The sequence below is a fragment of the Malania oleifera genome, chromosome 4, assembly GCF_029873635.1.
Source record: "Malania oleifera isolate guangnan ecotype guangnan chromosome 4, ASM2987363v1, whole genome shotgun sequence".
NCBI lineage: Eukaryota > Viridiplantae > Streptophyta > Magnoliopsida > Santalales > Ximeniaceae > Malania > Malania oleifera.
Genome location: NC_080420.1, coordinates 39,645,159 through 39,665,852, shown reverse-complemented (window position 1 = coordinate 39,665,852; position 20,694 = coordinate 39,645,159). Strand labels below are relative to the sequence as shown.

The following is a 20,694-nucleotide window of genomic DNA, read 5'->3' as shown; positions in this document are numbered from 1 at the left end:
TCACAGACTCATTAAATTTTAGTCGATGATATATTTAATATCTATTTGACTAAATTGGTGTTAAATTTACTTTAAGTATGACATTAATTAATTGAATGCAATAAAAGTGAATGACATTTCCCTTTTTTTTTTTGCTTAGAAAGTGTTTGGGTCACTAAATAAATAACATTTGCATAAAATAACATTTTTTAGAATATCATTCTTGAGAATGTTTGAAATATTTTTGTTTGGATTGTAAAAAAAAAATTTCCCATGTCATTGTTTGCCTATTTGGTTAAATGCAGAATTTCGGCAGATAAAAAAAAAAAAAAAAAAACCCTTATTTTTATCACAAAAATACATCTATTTATCTATCAAATTAACTTCATAGGAATGTTGAAAGTACAAACCAAACACTTCCTTAATTCAATTTAGGAACGAAATAACAGTTAGTAAAAGCAATTTAGTAATATTTAATTAAGACAATTAGTAGGTTCAAAATAGCATGGCTTTAAACCTTTAACCACTTAGACATCAGTCAAACTCTTTCATTAAAATAGATCCAATGACCACCATAATTAGTATTAAATTGTTGACACAATTCACATTAAATTCAATTCCATGATAAATTCAACTAGAAATAAGCACAACCTCCATTAAAACCCTAAAAATTTACTAAAACCTAAAAGCAATCCCTAAAATATAAAAGAAATCTTTGTTTTCATGAAATTTCAATGCTTGATAAAAAATTAAATATAATTTTTTTAAAATAAAGTAACTATCTAGGTTTTATTCAAATATTTTGAAACAAATATAATATCTTGATAATGTATATTCCAAAAAAAGAAATATTGTAGGCATATATATAATTTACAATAATTTAAATTAATTTGATAATTGTAATGATGCAAATGTAAACATAACATGATCTATATATATATATATATATATATATATATATATATATATATTAAAATATTTTAATTTGAATTAAATTTATAATCTTAATGTATGCAAGAAAATTAGAATGACCTCGTGTGTACTAGGCTCAGAAGAGAGAGAGAGAGAGATAATGAGTGAGCCACTCACATGAAAAGGGGTCTAAATAAATGCGAAAAAAGGAAAAAAAAAAAAAAAAAAAGGGAAGGGGAAAAATGTCGTGTTGATTATTTACCACACAATACTTCATCATATATAGTATAAATAGAGTAATTTTCAATGGAAAATTTGTGAATTTACAATCTTAAATAATTTTTGAAATATAATAATTATAACATTTTTTTTTGAAGATGCTAATTATTATTTGGTAAGTTAATGAGCCCTAATTTTGACTTGATTTTTTTTTATGGATTTAATTATTAAAGGTCAAGAAGGATATATGTACTAGTCATTGCTTCGTGATCACATGTTATCATATGATGATGCACAATAAATGTAATAAATGGACGGATTTGGAGCCGGAGCGGTAGCATCTGAATAACCATGAATTAACCACCTCACCTACCTCCCCAACACAAGTTTTCAAGGCAGGAAATACATTTTCCATTTATTTTTTAAAACAAAAACAAAAGCATTTTTTATTTTAAAAAAAATGGTCCATCTTGCGTTCACACTTTGTTCACATCTTATCAATGATAATGCATTGTAAATGTCACCTAAATAAAATAAAAATTTTTAAAAAAAGTTAAATAGGAAAAAAGAAGAAAAATAAAAACAAAAAACCTTATATATTTTTCCAAATCTCCACCTCTTGTCCTCATCTTCATTCATCACCACTGTCGCAATAGTATATATAATAATCACATGCAGTTTTGTATTTCCCATCAAACCCTACTTAGCTAATTACTCGCAATCACCATCCTTGAACATCCCTGCTTATCGTTTGCTCCCATGGCACATGATAGAGAACTCCCCTACGATGGCAACGACATTTGCATGATCTGCGAGGAGAAGCCGTCGCTTGAGGACATCCTCGCTTGCCAGACATGTGCCACTCCCTGGCATGTGCAATGTCTTTCCCTCCTTCATCCCCAAATGCTAGCCGATGCTCTTCGGTGGGAGTGCCCCGACTGTTGCTCCCTTCCCGCCGATCCCAATCTGGCACTAGTTTGTGTCGAAGCCAAGTCACCTAGCGGCGACCTGATCACAATGATTCGGGTGATCAAGTCTAACCGATCACTCTCCGAGCAAGAGAAGGCCCAGAAACGACAATAGCTTGTGAGTGGTGGCTTAGGGTCATTGGAAGTCGAGAAGGAGGAAAGGAAGAACAAAAGCAACAAGATTCTTGATATTTTTCATGATAATTTGAACTGCTCGTTTTGCATGTAGATGCCGGAGAGACCTGCAACAGTATGTTTCATGGTTTTAATTTTATTGCTCAATTCTATTTCCCAAGTATGGTTTAAATTCAAAAAATGATTTTGTCTACTTATTTTGAATTTTGCTACTCGTCTTTGTCAAATCTGGCTTATGTTCTATAGATGGTAGACAATTTTCGCTGCTACTTAATTGATTTCCTTCATATGAATCTTTGAACTTCAATTTGAAGAAAGTAAATGTCAGATCCATTACTGATTTTCAGTTTACACTTAGAAAAACAACACAATATTTTCCCCAGTATTCATTAGAGGGATTATTTGTGCTTACTTTATTTGAACAGTGGACAACATTTAATTATCATGTTTGATTATGGTTCACCTTTTGGCAGCACTAAGTTAATAGATCATAAATCAATCTTAAATGCAAAACCCACTTATTTTTCATTTCAGATTCCTTGCGGACATAATTTTTGCTTGAGATGCTTCAAAAGGTGGATTGGGCAAGGGAAGCACAACTGTGCAAATTGTCGTGCTGAAATACCAACCAAGATTGCAACTCAACCAAGAATCAACTCTATGCTTGTTATTGCCATTTGAATGGCAAAACAATCAAAATCTACTACGACACTTGGTCCACAAAGTGTCATCCATCATGTCGTTAATCAAAATCGTCCAGATAAAGCATACACAACAGAGCGAGCAAAAAAACTTGGGAAGGCTAATGCTTGTAGTGGAAAGATCTTTGTCACAGTGCCACCTGATCATTTTGGTCCTATTCTAGCAGAGAATGATCCAACGAGAAATCAAGGTGTGCTAGTGGGTGAGTCCTGGGACTGCCGTCTTGATTGTAGACAATGGGGAGTCCATCGACCTCCAGTTGGAGGTATCGCTGGGCAGTCCAATTATGGTGCTCAGTCAGTGGTACTTTCTGGAGGCTATGAAGATGATGAGGACCACGGCGAGTTGTTCTTATACATAGGAAGGTATATTCTTAGCACTTAGCAATGTTATCAATTCTTTGTTTTGAATCATGATTTAGCTTATGCAAATATATAAGTTGTCACACGAGACTAGCTCGATTTACACATATTTAAAATAAAATCTTCAAAAAATGGGTAACTTACCAAATAGAGCTCTTGAGTCTTACCCATAGTATTTACAATTGTTACATGTACTGGACACTTACTTTATATGGAACTGTATGCCTGTATTGGCAATCTATGTGCATAGGAATGTCCATCTTCTACTTTTTTGTATTTTCAATCTCTGTCTTTTTTTCTCTATAACAAATACAACTTGTTGGACAGTGGTGGAAGAGACCTTAGTGGCAATAAAAGAACAAACAAGGAGCAAACTTCCGATCAAGGGTTTGGGAGATTTAATGAGGCATTATGAGTAAGTTGTCGAGAAGGCTATCCAGTTCGAGTTTTGAGGTGGGTTAACAAATTTCTTTGTTCTTAGATGGCATGCAACTATGTCTTACCATCTCTAATTGCCAACATTAAATGCTTGGTGTCTTTTTAGCTGTAGAATATAAATTTCATTTTTCATTTTCAATTTTAAATAATTACAAAAATGTCACATTGTTTTCTAATTTTTCACTCTTTTATAAGAAACTTCAAAAAATTTGAAAACAAGGTGGTGTTTTGTAATTAATTAGAAAATTAAAAATAAAAAAAATAAAATTACACAACTAAAAATCCCTCAACTTCCTTTTACTTTGCAAAAAGGTATCAAGTACCAATGATTGATGTTATGATGATTGTGACCATTGTAGATGTATATCACATGAAGCAGATTCTACATGAGTTAATATCCAGCAAACATATTTTAAATAAAAACTTAAATTTTATAGAAGGGAAAAACCTATAAAAAAAAAGTAAAGAAAAATATGATAAAAATAATTTTCTATCAAAACTATTGATTCATGACTGAAGCTCAAACTAACTAAAATATACTAAAAGAAAGGTATTTGCATGTAAGGCAGCCCTCAAAAGCTTTGAGCTTCATTTTTAATCTCTAGATTTTCTAGGTTAGAAAGCTAACTCCAAACATGAATCTAGATGAAATCAAAGGAAAATAAACTAATAATCAAATAAAGAAAAATGAGCGGAAAAAAAGAGAGGAAAAAAGTTAGATTTTACCACAACTAAATAGATCTTGTTTTGAAGGATTCCATGTTTTGAGAACTTGACTACGAGCTCTCATCAGAGCAAAAACACCAAAAAAGAGGGGAAAAAAAGTCACACTTTATCATAAAAAATTATAGAGGGGACCTCCAACTCCACATATCTATGTGCTTGTATTTTAAATGTTAGACCCATATTCAATAAGTGTATAATTTAGGACATAGACACATAAACACGTGGAGTAGGAGGTCCCCTGTATGATTTCTCCTTTATCACTGCCTAATAGATTGTGTCTTGGAGGCTTAAATTCTCCAAGGTCTTTATTTTAGGCTTGAATTTCAATTTTGTCACAAAAGATTAGATCTAGTTTAGAAACGTAGCTTCAATACTTTAAAGAGCAAAAAGTGGGTGAAAAAAACCATGCCTCCAAAATATATTAGGATGACTTAAGTGTTTTGTCTCACGATGACTATATAATGGCTTTATAAATTTTGTTAGTGTTTTGTCTCACGATGACTATATAATGGCTTTATAAATTTTGTCAACCAAATCACACCATGTGTATTTTCTTATACCATATGCATCATTTTGGTCAATTCTATTATGTAACAACCAATTTTTAATATAAAAAATACAACAAAAGTTTTAAGCCCTATTAGGTGGGTTTGGTTACATAGATCCTTTTCTGACAAGTTACATGATTGTAGGCAATTTAAATTCTAAATATGATAATTTAAGCTTAGACAAAGAAAGAAACTTTCAATCAATATGTCTAAATACCAACTACAGTTGTGATATATTTAGCAAATTTGCAGTCTAGATTTTCCAAAGAAGAAGACAATTTATAACAAGATCTTGCGAGATATACATTTGCTTTTCAAGTTGAATAATTATGGTTTATAAGACAAGAATATTGTGACTTTTTCAAAGTCTTATGGATCTATTCAAATACATTACCCGGTTTTGATTGTCAGGTCACACAAGGTGAAGCATTCTTCTTATGCTCCAGAAAGAGGGTTTCTCTATGATGGTATATACAGGATTGAGAAATGTTGGCAAAAAGTAGGGATGCAGGTGGGGCATTAAGAAATTTTTTTTGGGATGTGTTCTTGATAAATGCATTCTTTTACTAAATTTTTCTCTATCAGGGTTTTATAATGTGCAGATATCTTTTTGTTCGATGTGATAATGAGCCTGCTCCATGGACAAGGTTTTTATTATCATCTCTTATTACAACATAAAATAATTTTCTTTCTTTTGTTAAACCTTTTTGTTGTTTTGTAGTGATGAACATGGAGACCGTCCAAGACCTTTTCTAGAAATTGATGACTTAAAGGGTGAAACTGATATAACTAAAAGGAAGGGAAATCCTTCTTGGGATTATGATGTGAGCAAATCATATTTTTATTTTCTACTAAAACTTCTTATCTCTTTTTCTGGTTTGGCTGTTGCTTCTAGTGCACCCTCATTTCTTATAACATTAGAGGAAAAAATAGAGATTATTCATATATTATGTACTAGGTTTTGCCTCTCTAGGAAATATGATTGGAAGTTGAATTCTACTTCTCTCAATTTCTATGTCTATAATATTTTCTTCCAAGATGTTTAGGTTGAATGCCTTTGATGTTAGAGTTTGCTAAGGCATTCAAGTTTTGTTTCTCAAGAAGAGAAATGCTGCTGGATGTGGAAGAGAGCTCCACCACGTAGTAGGAGACAAGTGGATGGTGGCAATTCAAGGAAAAGAAAGCGAACAAAGCCTGAATATATAGCTCAAGATAAACTTCTAAAAGGTTTAGTTTTGTATCTAATTTTTCATTTTGCAAGTTGATCTTCTATATATTGACTTTTTTTTTTCATATGGAAGCATTACATAAATCTAGCTTCCCCATCATGGCTTTTCATTTTACTATGATTGTGTCCAAACATGGTATGTTTCTAAGGTTTTTGTCTCTTGTGGCTATTCAAATATGTAGAGTTTAGCTGTCATATCTGCAGAAAGGTGATGACTCTCCCACTTACTACCCCCTGTGCTCATAACTTCTGCAAGGGTTGTCTGGAGGGTGTCTTTGCTGGTCAAACTTTCATGAGGCAAAGAACATGTGAAGGTAGAAGGACGTTACGAGCACAAAAGAATATTATGAAATGCCCATTTTTCTCAAATGATATATCAGACTTTCTAACAAATCCACAGGTATGGCTGAAAATCCTATTAAAACTTCCATTTCACAAAGGAAGATGCTACTTTCCCTTAAAGATTGATGTGCTCCTTTGATAGGTTAATAGAGAATTGATGGGTGTAATTGAATCGCTTAAGAGGAGGGTTAAAGTGGCAAAGGAAACGACTGAGTCATTAGGTGATGGAATTGATAGCATGGAGGAGAGCTCAGATGAAATTACCGGAGAGGGATAAACATTCTTTCTTAATTTTGGGTGTTTGGAGGAAGCGAAAGGGCTCATTCCACCTCCAACTATAATCAAAGCTCCATAAAATCACAAGCAGGAAAAAGCAAGGTGAGTGCTTGCGAAGCCTCTGGGGAGGGAATAGTCAAAGATGATAAAAATGCTGAAATGAAATTGAAGTACTTTCTTGTTATGCCTCAAATGCTAAAAATAATAAAATAGTAGTAAATTATAAAAGTACTATGATATAATTGTAGTATGATTATTAATCTATTATATTAGTTATAGTCTTAAAATAAAATAACATATCAATTATTAATATCATTAATTACAAATATGTAATGGTAGAATTTAATAGTGAATAATCAAAAGAAGACAAGTTAGAATACAAACAAATTTAACAAACTTTGTAGATTTAAGCATTTAGGTGTCTAAGTCGGGCATTTAAGGTCTAAACCCAGTTGGATTAGTCCCAACACGTCTGTGACATTGAGTTCGACGTGTCAAAGCTTACAGTGCCCAAAAACTCCTCTCCAAGAGCTTTTTGCACACTTAGAAGTAAAGTTAGAATATAATAAAAACTTAACACACTTAATGGATTTAAGCACTCAGGTGTCCAAGTCGGGTATATGAGGTCCAAACAGAGTAGGGTCGATCCCGACACGTTCGTGACATTGAGCTCAATGTGCTAGAGCTGATGGTACCCAAAAACTCATCCCCTGGAGTTTTTAACCATGTTCGATCAATTTGCTATCAAATCATTTTTACTTATAGTACGTACATATATATTCAAAAAATGTATACTAATTTTTTTTGTAATTACTACTTTGTCGAGTTTGCGGGCTGTCACAAGAAGATGAGGACAATGTCGAGCACTACAATTGAATGCAGTTTTTTTTTTTTTTCTATATTTTTTGTTATCCGAACAGATCATGTATATGATGTTTCCGAACAATTTGTATATGAATTTTGAACAATTTATGAATTTTTCATTAATTATGGTTCAATATTATGTGTGTAGAAATATAATTACAAGTTTTGATAGGAGTTAAGGGATAATTAAAAAAAAAAAAAAAAACTTTTTTGTGACGGTTCTACAACCATCACTAATTGTATCACTAGTGAGTATTAGTGGTGGTTTTAAAATTATCACTAAAAATGGTACAATTAGTGATGGTTTGAAAATCATTACTAAAAATTAGACTATTAGTGGCAGATTTACAAACCATCACTAATAGTATGACTTTTAGAGACTGTTTTGAAACCGTCAGTAATAGTTGGACTTTTAGTGACGATTTTTAGTTAAGAAAATGTGCATGTTATAGCGACAGTCTTAGGCTTTTAGTGAAAGAAGGAAATAGTCACTATTACTCCATTATTAGTAACAGTTTTAAATAACATCACTAATAGTTAGTTGTCACCACCATTTTAGTAACCAATTTGAAACTGTCACGTTCTAAGTTGTCGCTAATAAGTATTAGTGACGATTTGCCCTTATTAGTGACCGTTTCAAACCGTCACTAATAATCTTTTGTTTTTTGTAGTGTCTATATATATACACATCAAACACTATAATATAATTTTGATTTCAATTCTATGTTGAACCAAACATGAGAGAAGAATCTAACATGAGACGTACACTGAAGACATGCACAGGCATGCCTCATCCTTATAAAAATGGAAGTTTAATAGATTTGCCAATCATACCCGGAGACATTTTATAAATTTAGATATGTCATCTAGGCAAGATGGGCATTTCATGATATTCCTTGTGCTTATATTGTTCTCCTACTTGCACATGTTCATTTTCTCTTGAAAGTATGACAAGCAAAGACACCTTTGTGGCAACCCTTAGAAAGATATGAAAACAAGCAATAGTAAGTGGAAAGTCATCACCTTTCTTTAGATATGACAATGGGACACTGCATAATTAAACACCTAGGAGCCACAAAAACTATAGAAACATACCATATTTGGCCACCATTACAATAAAATGAAAGGCATGATGAGGGAGCTACATTTAAGTAATGCTTCCACTTAAATTAAAAGTTAAGTAAGATGCGAGGAAGATCATCTTATGAAATGAGAATTAAGTATAAAGCCAAACCTTTGAGAAGCTTATCTCAAGCTAGAAATATTAAGATTTTGTTTGCCTTATTTTCCCTGAATTCCATCACCCACTTGTCTCCTACTAATGTGGTGAAGTTTTCTTCGACATCCAGCAACCTTTCTCCTCCTCGGGAAAAAAAATAATTGGAATACCTTTGCATTCTGCTTATGTTTGGCTTTATCATTCAAACATAATCATATGGAATTTGGCATCACAATATTTATTTATGGTGTTGCAGATGGTGGCCATGGTGATGGTTGTGCTGATTCGAACATGGTGGTTAAAAGGGTGCATGCATAAATTTTAAAATGGGAGTTAGCTGGGATAAACGGGTGCTTAGGCAGGATTTAGAATGCATCTACAGATTATACATGTAAACAAAATATATGCTAAAAAATTTAAAAGGGCCCACCAATGAATATAAAGGCAGTTATTATATTTGTAAATAGTTTGACAGTTTGGGTAGTTAGATAGTTAATGGTACTATGAACTTAATATTTTTCTAACATAATCACAACATCAACACGGATGTGAGAAAATCAAACCTTATTGTAGAATCAGGGGTCCATGGTAAGTTTGCATGAAGGATTGCTACCAATGGTGGTGGTTTTTGAAAAAATAAAGGACAATAGCAGAGCGCATTAAGAAATTTAGAGAGAGGGAACTAAATTTGAGAATAAAACGAATCAATAGTTAGTAATTATGAGAAGAATAAACCTAAACATAGAGAGAGAGAGAGAGAGAGAGAGAGAGAGAGAGAGAGAGAGAGAGAGAGAGAGAGAGAGAGAGAGAGAGAGAGAGAAAGAGAATAGAAATTGAGGCAGAGAAAGAAAAAAAAATTTTAACTCATTGATCTGAAAATCCATGCTTGCTAGGGGTGGTAGCTTCGATGCAAATTGATGACACTCTAGGACATTGATTCTTAGTCGTAGTGGTTGTAATAACGATTCGGTGGTGGTGTTTGTGGTGAACAAGGACTCACAACAAGTGTATGCCATATGATGACTAATAAAAGAAGAAACTAGGGTTCAAGGTGGAAATGGAAGTTGGATCTCCATAGAAAAGGGTCTAAATAGGTCAATATTTTGTGTGGATAAGGTTAGGGATTTGTACAATATCTAGGATCTAGAGTTGATACCCGAAGAAGAAGACAAAGTTAGTATTTATTGGTGACTAATAGAGTTGTGAAGATCTATGACGATGACTCATGGAAATGGTTACGAGGTTGAAGCAACAACCATAGATACGAGGAGAAGAGAGTAAGGAGTGCAGCTAAGGTTAAGCTTTGTATGCATAGTTTTGTTTATATAGGTTGACTAGTTGAACCATTCAACCATGGTTTATTCGGTTAACCAATGTGAACCATTTTTAAAACAATTTCTTTTAAATAAAAGATAATAAAATAAAATTTAAAGTATTAAATTTGGGGGAAATTTTAAATAAAATAAATATTAGAAAGCCATTAAATATTGAATCGACTATAAAATTTAGATTCCATGATGAAAAGGTTCTACAAAAGTACATATTAAAAAAAAAATTGAATGAAACATGTAAAACCAAGGGAGAATTCTAAGTTTCTAAAAGATATCTTTAAAGGTTCATATCTTGTGCATACCCATGGTAAATTGAAATTAAAAGAATGTTCTATCTTGAGTAGGCTTTCTCAAATTTATCTTGAGTAGGCTTTCTCAAATTTTAAATGATTAAGATACATGAAAATGAAAATTCATCATATCAAAGGAATAAACATTCTGAGAATCCAACATGTAAGGTTATGTATTGTGCATACCTTTATAAACAAAAATTAGAGATATTTTGTATCCTATGCTTGTACTTCTCAATAATGATAAAATAATTAATATAATTACTTAAATAAAACAAATTCTTGAATTTATGTATTGTGCATACTTCTAAAGTTAAAATATAGAGCCTCTTTGTTTTGTGCATGAGTTCCTAGGATTTAAAAAACAAAATTTGTTACTTAAATAATTTACCACAATATTATGTCTTACATATATCTTTAAAAAGAAAACATTGACTTCTATTTGGTACAAAGTCAATAATGAAGTAGGAAAGAATTTGAGTTATAATTAGTTAACTTTTTAAATACTTTTAGGTTAGTTAGGTACCGTCCATTAGACAGGTATGTAGGAGATGCTAATACCTTTTCCTTATATAACCAAACTCTCAATCCCTAATTAGTAACACAAACCAAACTATTAAAATCATGGTGTTCTAATTACACCCAAAATAATATAGGTTTGTGGCAACTCCTTAAAATCAATCTTGAAAACCATTAAATCCTAAACTCTCAATCCATGTTGAAATAGCTCGAAATGCGTCTTTCTAGTAGAAGATCGAACCTTTGGGACGTCACGACCAGTCAAATATATCATCGTAGCAAGATGCGCATTTCAAGATATAATAGAGAAAGACTTATAAGGAGTGGTCTCTCCATATAAGATTTGGAATCATCCAATCACAAGATGTCACATTAGCATTTGGACTCATACAACTAAGAGGTATTACTTGGAGTGGGTTCCAATAATGTAGGCCCCATATCACTTTAGTGGGTCAAACACTGATACAATATCTTGTGATTGGAGGGTTCCAAATCATACATGAAGGGACCACCCATTACAGGTCTTTCTCATTATTCACCTAGAAGAAAAATTAATGCATGCAATGTCCATTCCTTATTACATACATTTTCCATGATCAAAATTATTGCATTGTTGAGATTTGATATCTTTTGCATAGTAAAGAAGTTAAGGTTATTTTCATTTATAGAAACTAGTTTCTTCTTTATTTTTATTTTTCAATTTTAAACAAGTATAGAAAGCACCATTTATTTCTAGCTTTCTATTTTTTTGGGTACACATTTTGAAAACTAGAAAATCAAGTGGTATTTTTGTTGTAATTTTTGAAATTTGAAAATAAATAAAACTATTTTGTATAACTTAACATGGTCTAAGCATCTATTATTGGAATGTAGTTGGGGAAAACTTTTTTTAATCTATTGAATGAAGAAAAAAAGTTAGATCCTCTAACAGAACTAGAGGGAAGGCTAGTGTGGTCCTCCTATTAATTAGGTCCTCTCGTCCAATGAAAATATGGGTCTTACATGAAAGGATCCACATATAATATGGTGAGATCCACTATTTGAAGTATTTTCATTCGATATTGAGAGGGCTTGGTGGAAGGACCAATTTTTTCTCATGAATAGGATGCCCTTTGTGGCAACTTTGCACTATTTCATAAGTCATAACACCTAATAGATGATTGTTCCTCATTTGATGCTTAGTTTGCTCTAAGATCTCTACCAACATCGGTTAACAAGTTGTGTGTCCATGTGTAGGACACACATGCGAGAGACTAAGAGAGTGGTTGCACGACAAAAAAGAAAAAAAAGAGAGGAGAAAATATAGATTTATAGTGCTGAAATTAGCAGTGACACATGTAAAAGTACTATTAACGAAAGAATATTATTGAAGTTTTCTAAAATTTCCACCAATACTCATTAGAGAAACTTTTCAAAATTGCTGCTATTACTCTATTATTATTGACACTTTTCATAGGTAACTAATAATATTGGTTGTTTTTTTTTTTTACTAAAAGCTTTTATCTTTGCACGAATATTAACAGTACTAAAGTTTTTTTTTTTTTTTTCTTATCACTTGGAATTTTAACTTAAACGAGCCCTTCAGACCTCCTAGCCACACAATTAATGCATGCTTAGGTGTACAACCACTCTTCCATACGTCTTTGTGCCACCGTACAAAGCTTCCCTTCCAAAATTTGCATACTTGAGATGAATTGATCTATCTATCAATTACCCACTGATTCAACATACTCTTTGCAGCCTTCTGATCACCACAATTTAGCAAGACGTGATTTTTTTTTTTTTATCTCTACCATCTTCTTAAATAAAGGGTAGTCATAATGTTTTGTTGTCACCTCCCAAAAACAAGACCCTTTTAGGTAAATTTGGTGTACCCACTTTGACCATAAAGAGTCATTCTTTTCCTCGATGTTCCACATTGCACGAGTAAAGAGGGCCTTATTCCAAGATTTTAGATCAACCACACCCAAACCACCTTCATTTTTAGGAAGACAAATCTCCCTCCAAGCAACAAGAGGTCTCTTCCTTCATCCCGAAAGGAAGGACCTGTAGAGTTTTATAACATGCTCCAGAACTGAATATGGGATAGGAAATATTACAAGCCAAAAGCACTCAATACCTTGAATAACATCAGTTCCAATTTACTTGTACATGAAATGGTGTGTCCTGGCCATCCACTGAAGAGACTCAAAATCCTATTAATTAAAGGGGAGTAGTGCATTTTGTTTAATCTAGATGTTGCAAGAGGAATCCCAAGTACCTGAAAGGAAATTCCCCTTCTTGAAACTCTCTGATATTTATAATTTCCTCCAAATCATTATCCTTTATTCCAATATACATCATGTTGGATTTTAGGTTATTCACAGTCAACCCTATGCACTCTATAAATTTGCCTAAACAATTCATAAGTAATTTAAGAGAAATAGGGTCACCTCTTGAGAACAATATCAAATCATCAGCAAAGCAAGGTGTGTGATTTTCAACTGTCCATGCCTTGGGTGATATTTGAACTTTGAAGTTTCCTCTAGAGTCGTCAACTGCCTAGAGAGGTATTCAAGGCAAATCAAAAACAGAAGAAGGGAGAGGAATCCCTTTTGTCTCATCCCTCTCTAGGGATGCACGGATTTGGGGCTTGTTCATCTTCTTGCTTTGGTTCTTCCATTGATTGCTTGGTTACTATTGCTGGATTTGCACTATTGGAGTTGGCCAAGGGGTTCTTCCTAGCCTCTAGTGGTGCTCGAGTGCTCTCTCACCCATTTGCCCCTTTTCCCGCTCACCCATAGATTTGACATTTGAATTTTCGGCGTGTTCATGGGTCACAAAATTGCGACTAGGGCACATGGAAAATCCAAGATGGAGTCTGATTTGAAGAAGGAAGTTGATGATGCCTTGAAGTTTATCGAGATTAAAGGAGGAAAGAAAGGTGTGTGGATTAAAAAGAAGCATCATGAAATATTTGCAGAGTTCGCGAGACTCTCGGGAGAGGTGATCCAAAAAGATCAAGGAGAATGAGGGACATGCAATAGCCTTCGGTCCTTCTTGATGAACTCTAGAAAAAGCTGGGAATAGCTGTGAGTCCTTCCTCTTGCAGGTCGAAGGAGGAAAGCAGTCATAGAATGCAAATGGAAATGACAATGAAGAAGGTTCCTATGGTGTTGAATGAAAAAAAATGTAGAAGAAATGGGGTTAACTGAAAACAGGTGTTCGTAGATGGAGGGGGATAACTTTGGTAAGTTGGTTGTCAAGAGCACATCTTGGGATAATGATGAGTGACCCACTGTTTTGGAAACCTTGGGTGCTAAGGAGACTAGTGAGGCTATGGAGGCCACGGATGGGGTTGAATATGTTTGTGAAGGTTTACCCCTGAACACTAAGGTGATGTTGCCTGATGGTAACAATAGGCAGAAACAAATGAACCCTGAGTCCAGGACCTTTACGAAGAACAATCAAACAGTTCCATGGGTTAAACTATTTGCAAACAACGTACAACATCAGAGCTGTGGAGTCATTCCAGCATTTGAATCTGATGGTGCTGGGGCAAAGATACAAGTTGCTGATATGATGGACCCTGATGGGACTTGTAACAAATTCTTGGTGGGATATTTCGCTGGGAAACACCCTGGCAAGTGAGGCCTGAATTCATTAGTTAAATCTTGGAGAGTGAAGGCTGAAGTGATTAATCTTCAAAATGGATGGATTATCTTCAAGTTTGATAAAGAAGAGGATATGAGTAATGTGCTCCAGTTTGGATTCAAGTTAGGAATTTGCCGTTAGAATTGTGGACACCTATGGCTTTGGGGAGGGTATGTTCTAAACTGGGCAGACCCCTCTTTGTAGATAAATTAACAACAAATAAAGAAAGACTCTCTTATGCTAGAGTCCTGGTGGAGATCAATATATCGAAACAGTTGATGACACACAGTCAAGTTCTGGTTGCCAGATGATTTTGCAGGAGGTGACTTTCAAAAATCTGCTTAAATATTGTAAGTGTTGCAAAGCCATAGGGCATTTAGAAGGGCAATGTAAACCTATAAAAGACAATGGAGCAGATGTTGTAGTTAAGAAAAGAGGAGCAGGACCTAATATAATCACTACTGGGAAGGAAGGGGAAAAGGAACAACCCTCAAAACCTGATGCTACCCAATCCCACGGAGGGGATAATTTGGTTGAAGGTGGTAAGGCTTCTCACAGTGGGGAGGTTACAGGAGGGAAAGAAAACCTAGCAAAAGATAATAGCATGGTTGATTTATGCAATGATTCTAAGGAAGTCAGTGACCTAGAAGTAGCAGGGTGTGGGAATATGAAGGACAGTGGAGGGAGAAAAACTATTGTCCTTCCTGTTCAAGCTAGGGATGGTTTGGGAGAAGGGCTAGTGAAAGACAAGGGCAAAGCAGTGGCCAATGATCCCAAGATCCAAAAAGAGATAGGAAGAGTACAAGGTGAATAATTTGTGCAAGTGAAAATTAAAAAGAAAATGAGAGAGAACAGGGCCAATATCTAGGTTGACAGGAAGGGGGGTCTAACCCCTTACCTACCTCATGAAGATATCCTCGTGGAAACAAAGCTTTCAGATTCTAGTCTATAGGGGTTGATGAATAAAAAATTCAGAGTCTGGAAGTAGGTGAACAACTTTTGTCATCACAGGCCAAGAAGAAAGTTGGGAGTTTTTTACCGTTTTATTATTAAAAATAAATAAAATATCAAATAATACTCTGATTGGGAAAAAATTTCCCAAATTAATGCTTACGTAATCTCACAGCTTGATACTGCGAGATTGAAACTGATGGGCCACTGGGAAGGTGACGCGTGGCACAGAGGGAAGAAAATCTTGCAGCTTGGTGCTGTAAGATTTAAACCGAACAGCCAACGGGAAGGTGACACGTGGCGGAGGGGAGCAAATTTCGCAGCACCAAGCTGCGAGATTTAAAGGAGCCAAACCTCGCCATCACCAACGCCGTCAGTTCAAGCCTCTGCAACTCCGACGACAACCTACTCCTCTCGGAAACTCGCAGCAACAATAGCCGCCGCTGCTGCTCTCTGCTCCGCAGCCGCGATCACGAGCACTACCACAACCCCCTGCTCCACTCGCCCAACCTCTCTTGCGGCAACTTCACCACCTCACGCGACGAACCAGCAGATCCGGCCACGACACCACACAACTGCAAACAACTTTGGCAACCATCGTCACCGTCATCGTCGTCGTTATCAACTCCGGATCGCACCAAAAAACCGACACAACCACCACGCATCACCACCTCCGGCAACCTCCCCATCCTTACCCTGCAACACCTCTTGAAGCAGAACCAGTCCTTGCCGCCACCGTCGCCAACACCCCTTACCGCCGTCGTCGCTCACCATCCTTGCCGGCGCCGTTTCCCATGCTGCTCGTATCCTTTTCTATCGCCGTCGCATTCTAGCCTTCTCCCCCTCGTAGCAACTTGTATCTGACTACCCACCTCCAGCAGCATCCAGGTAAGTTCCCTGCATAACTCAATCAGCGGGAAGGTGACGCTGGCTTCTCCCTTTAAATCAAGCTGCGAGATTTTCTCCCTTATGTGCCACGCATCAACATCCCACTGGCTGCTCTCTTTAAATCTCACAGCTTGGAGCTGCGAGATTTGGTTCTCTCCTTGCCACACGTCGTCTTTCCAGCGGCCCAATAGTTTAAATCTCGCAGCATCAAGCTGCGAGATTACGTGAGCATTATTTTGGGAAAATTTTTCCCAATCAGAGTATTATTTGATATTTTATTTATTTTTAATAATAAAACGGGAAAAAACTCAGAATTGGTGCTCTGGAATTCACAGAAAATCCACTTGAAGGTTATTGATATGAATGCCTAGGTAATTCACTGTAATGCTATATGTTTAGTCACTTGTAACAGGTTTGCCTTGAGCTTTGTTTATGGTTTCCATACCATTGTTGCTAGGAGAACCCTATGGCAGGACCTTGTTCAGGTTAGTCTTCGAAATATAGACCCCTGGCCTGTCATAGGAGATTTTAATAGTGTGTTGTCTGCTGATGAGAAGAAGAATGGTATGCCTGCTACATATTATGAAACTAAAGACATCAATGAGTGTTTCAATGTTACAGGGCTGTCAGATCTTAATTTATCTGGTTGCTTTCTAATATGGAAAAATGGAAGAGTCTAGTGCAAACTTGATAAGGCAGTGGTTAACTCTAGATGGCTACTTGCTGGGTTTTTCTTTAAGAAATCCTGGAGCATTATAGGGAAGGATTTCACTCAAACTGTCAAAGAATTTTTTGAGTTTGGGAGGATGCTGAAACAAATTAACCAATTGAACCCAAGACTTCCTATAACTAGGAATTACAACACTATTGTTTTTGTGACAATTTTTAAACTATTAATTAGTAATATGTTTGTATATGTTGCTAATAAAGCCAACATAAATTTTATTTTAAGATAGTTAATGACAGATATGCATGAATCAATAATATTTTTTTATGCTTTTTTATTAGTGATCAATTTTGATCCATCACTAAAAAGCAAATATTAGTATACTAGATTCATCACTAAAAAGCAAGTATATATATATATATATATATATATATATATATATATATATATATATTCTTATTTGTAATCTATGCCTAATGCTTTTTTCTCCCTCTCGAACACACATTTTTGGATGCCAATGGAGGAGATCTTAGTGGAAATAAGCATACAAACGAAGAGTAGTCCTCTGATCAAATGTTTAAATATATATATATATATATAATGAGATACTGCAAATAAATTATTGGGAGGGCTATCTTGTTCTTCATTTCTAACTTACGTGCAGCTGTCTTACTATCCCAGCATGTCTACATTACATGATTAAACCTTATTTAATTGTGAAAATAATTACTTTCTATTTTCAATTTTCAAGAAATGGAAAAAAATATCACATTGATTTCTAGTTTTCCAAAACTTGTATAAGAAAACTTTAGAAATACAAGATGACATTTTTGTTATTCTTTGAAAAATTGAAAATGAAAATAAAAAATATCTTCGGCAACTAAACAAGACTTAAACTCATTATGTTATGCAAATGGTAGTAAATGCTTACCTGTGATGGTTGCGAGTGTATATTGCGAGAAGCATATATTGCGTACACAAAACCTCTTTATGTATAAGGGAAGCCAAGTTTTAAAATATACAAATTTACACATGCTTTTAATTAAAATGATTTGTACAAAATTTCAGTCATCTACATGTGAAATATAAATAACATGAGTTCATTTTAAATTTAAAGGCCAATTCTAAAATATAATCAGAAAATAATTTTAAAATAAAGGGAAAGAATAAACATATATATATATATATATATATATATATATATATATATACATATATAAAAGGACAACTGGGTGCACAAAGGGATAACATAAACATGATGAAAGAAAAAAAATTTCTATGTACCTTGCTTCTAGTATCCAAATAGATTCTTGATCTCTATATAAATTTATCCTGCTTAAAAACCTTTAAAAAACACACACACATACCTACTTTAGAAGGATAATTTCTATATAAATTAAGAGGAAATCAAAACCACAAAACCAAAAATAGAAAAAGGAAGCTAACTTTACCACAATCAAGTAGATGGTGTTTTCTAGACTCCATTCCTTTGAAGCCTTGGTGTCAAGCTCTAATCAAAGCAAAAAGTTGTATTAATCAAGAGGAAATGATAGAAAAAATCTAAAAAAAGAAAAAAGGGGGTGGGGGGGGGGGGGGGGAGAGAGAGAGAGAGAGAGAGAGAGAGAGAGACATACTATACCTCAATTAAGTAGATCATATTTTGAACCCTCCAAAATCACTAATCTCTTACATAAATCAAGATGGAATCAATGTGTAAAAACATAAAATAGAAAAAAAAAAAAAACGATTTCGAGTTTATCACAATCAAGTCGATTGTCTTTTAAAGGCTCTAATCTTTCGAACTCCTGATTTTAGACTATAATAAAAGCAAAGAAGAAGAAGAAGAAGAAGAAGAAGAAGAAGAAGAAGAAGAAGAAGTTCTTGATTTGGGGATTGAACTTCGGGATTAATTTATTGCAAAAGAATAGTAGATCTAGCTTTGAAATGCAGTGTCTAAACCCTAGAGAGCGAAAGATAGTACAAAATGTCAAGCCTAAAGCCGACTCGAATGCCAATTAATGTAGTTTCTAAACCCTAGAGAGCAAAAGATAGTACAAAATGCAAAGCCTAAAATCGAATCGAGTGCCTTGTCTGGCTATGGATGCAATGATCTTATAATGGCTCTATAACGTTTCTTAGGAACTGCAATGAATGATATCATGTGAATTTCTTATCTCTTACACGTTCTTAAAAAAAAAAACAACAACAACAACAACAAAAACAACACACACACACACACACACACACACACACACACACACCTACTTTAGAAGGATAATTTCTATATAAATCAACAGAAAATCAAAACAACAAAATTAAAAATAGAAAAAGAAGTTAAACTTACCAAAATCAAGTAGATCGTGTTTTCTAGACTCCATTCCTTTGAAGCCTTGATTTCAAGCTCTAATCAAAGTTAAAAGTCATATTAATCAACAGGAAATGATAGAAAAAATATAAAAAAGAAAAGAAAAGAAAGGGGGGGAGAGAGAGAGAGCCATACTTGACCTCAATTGAGTCGATCATGTTTTGAACGATCCAAAATCACTAATCTCTTACATAAATCAAGATGGAATCAATGTGGAAAAACATAAAATAGAACCCAAAAAAAAGGATTTTGACTTGATCACAATCAAGTCAATTGTGTTTTAGAGGCTCCAATATTTTGAACTCCTGGTTTTAGACTCTAATAAAAGCTAACAAGAAGAAAAAGATGAAGAAGAAGAACTTCTTGATTTGGGGATTGAACTTCAGCATTAATTTATTGCAAAAGAATAGTAGATCTAGCTTAGAAATGTAGTTTCAAAACCCTAGAGAGCAAAAGATAGTACGAAATGTCAAGCCTAAAGCCGACTTGAGTGCCAATGTAGTTTCTAAACCCTAAAGAGCGAAAGATAGTACAAAATGCAAAGCCTAAAACCGACTCGAGTGCCTCGTTTGGCTATGGATGCAATGATTTTATAATGGCTCTGTAACGTTTCTTAGGAACTGCAATGAATGATACCATGTGAATTTTCTTATCTCTTACGTGTTCTTATTTGTCCAATATGCAACAAATGATATCACATGAATTTTCTTATATCTTACGCGTCATTTTTGTCTGATTCTATTATTTTATGACATACCCATTTTCAGTGTCATTTTCAATATAAATAATGAACTTGCAATCTAAATATTATTTTTTAAAAAATTTATTACATGAAGTGGAAAATTAAAAAAACTAATAGGATATGTTGGTATCAAGAACTTTATTAATTTAAAAAGAAAAAAAGGAGAAAGTTTATTTTCTATTATATTTTTTTTTCTATATGAAATACTATTAAAAATAAAAATTTATTTTGATATGATAACAAATTTACTTTTGATATTTCTTTTCTCACTTTCTTTGATAATCAAATATGAAAAAAGTAAGTTTCTCTCATGTTTTCTTTTTTTTTTTCAATATTTTTCTAGTTTCATACAAGGCCTTAATCAATTAAAATTCCACAATTTACATTTTC

At 34.0% G+C, this 20,694-nt stretch overlaps 1 long non-coding RNA gene and 1 pseudogene across 1 annotated transcript; one reads left to right on the top strand and one right to left on the bottom strand.

Moving 5' to 3' along the window:
• Window positions 1–1,580: 1,580 nt before the first annotated feature.
• On the bottom strand, window positions 1,581–20,124 carry LOC131153620 (uncharacterized). Its single transcript, XR_009136282.1, has 5 exons — window positions 19,698–20,124; window positions 19,542–19,600; window positions 18,649–18,707; window positions 18,482–18,541; window positions 1,581–2,320 (listed from the first exon to the last, which is right to left on the bottom strand). It is a non-coding gene; the product is annotated as an uncharacterized LOC131153620 (long non-coding RNA).
• Window positions 1,870–7,833, top strand: LOC131153619 (E3 ubiquitin-protein ligase ORTHRUS 2-like; annotated as a pseudogene).
• Window positions 20,125–20,694: the final 570 nt, after the last annotated feature.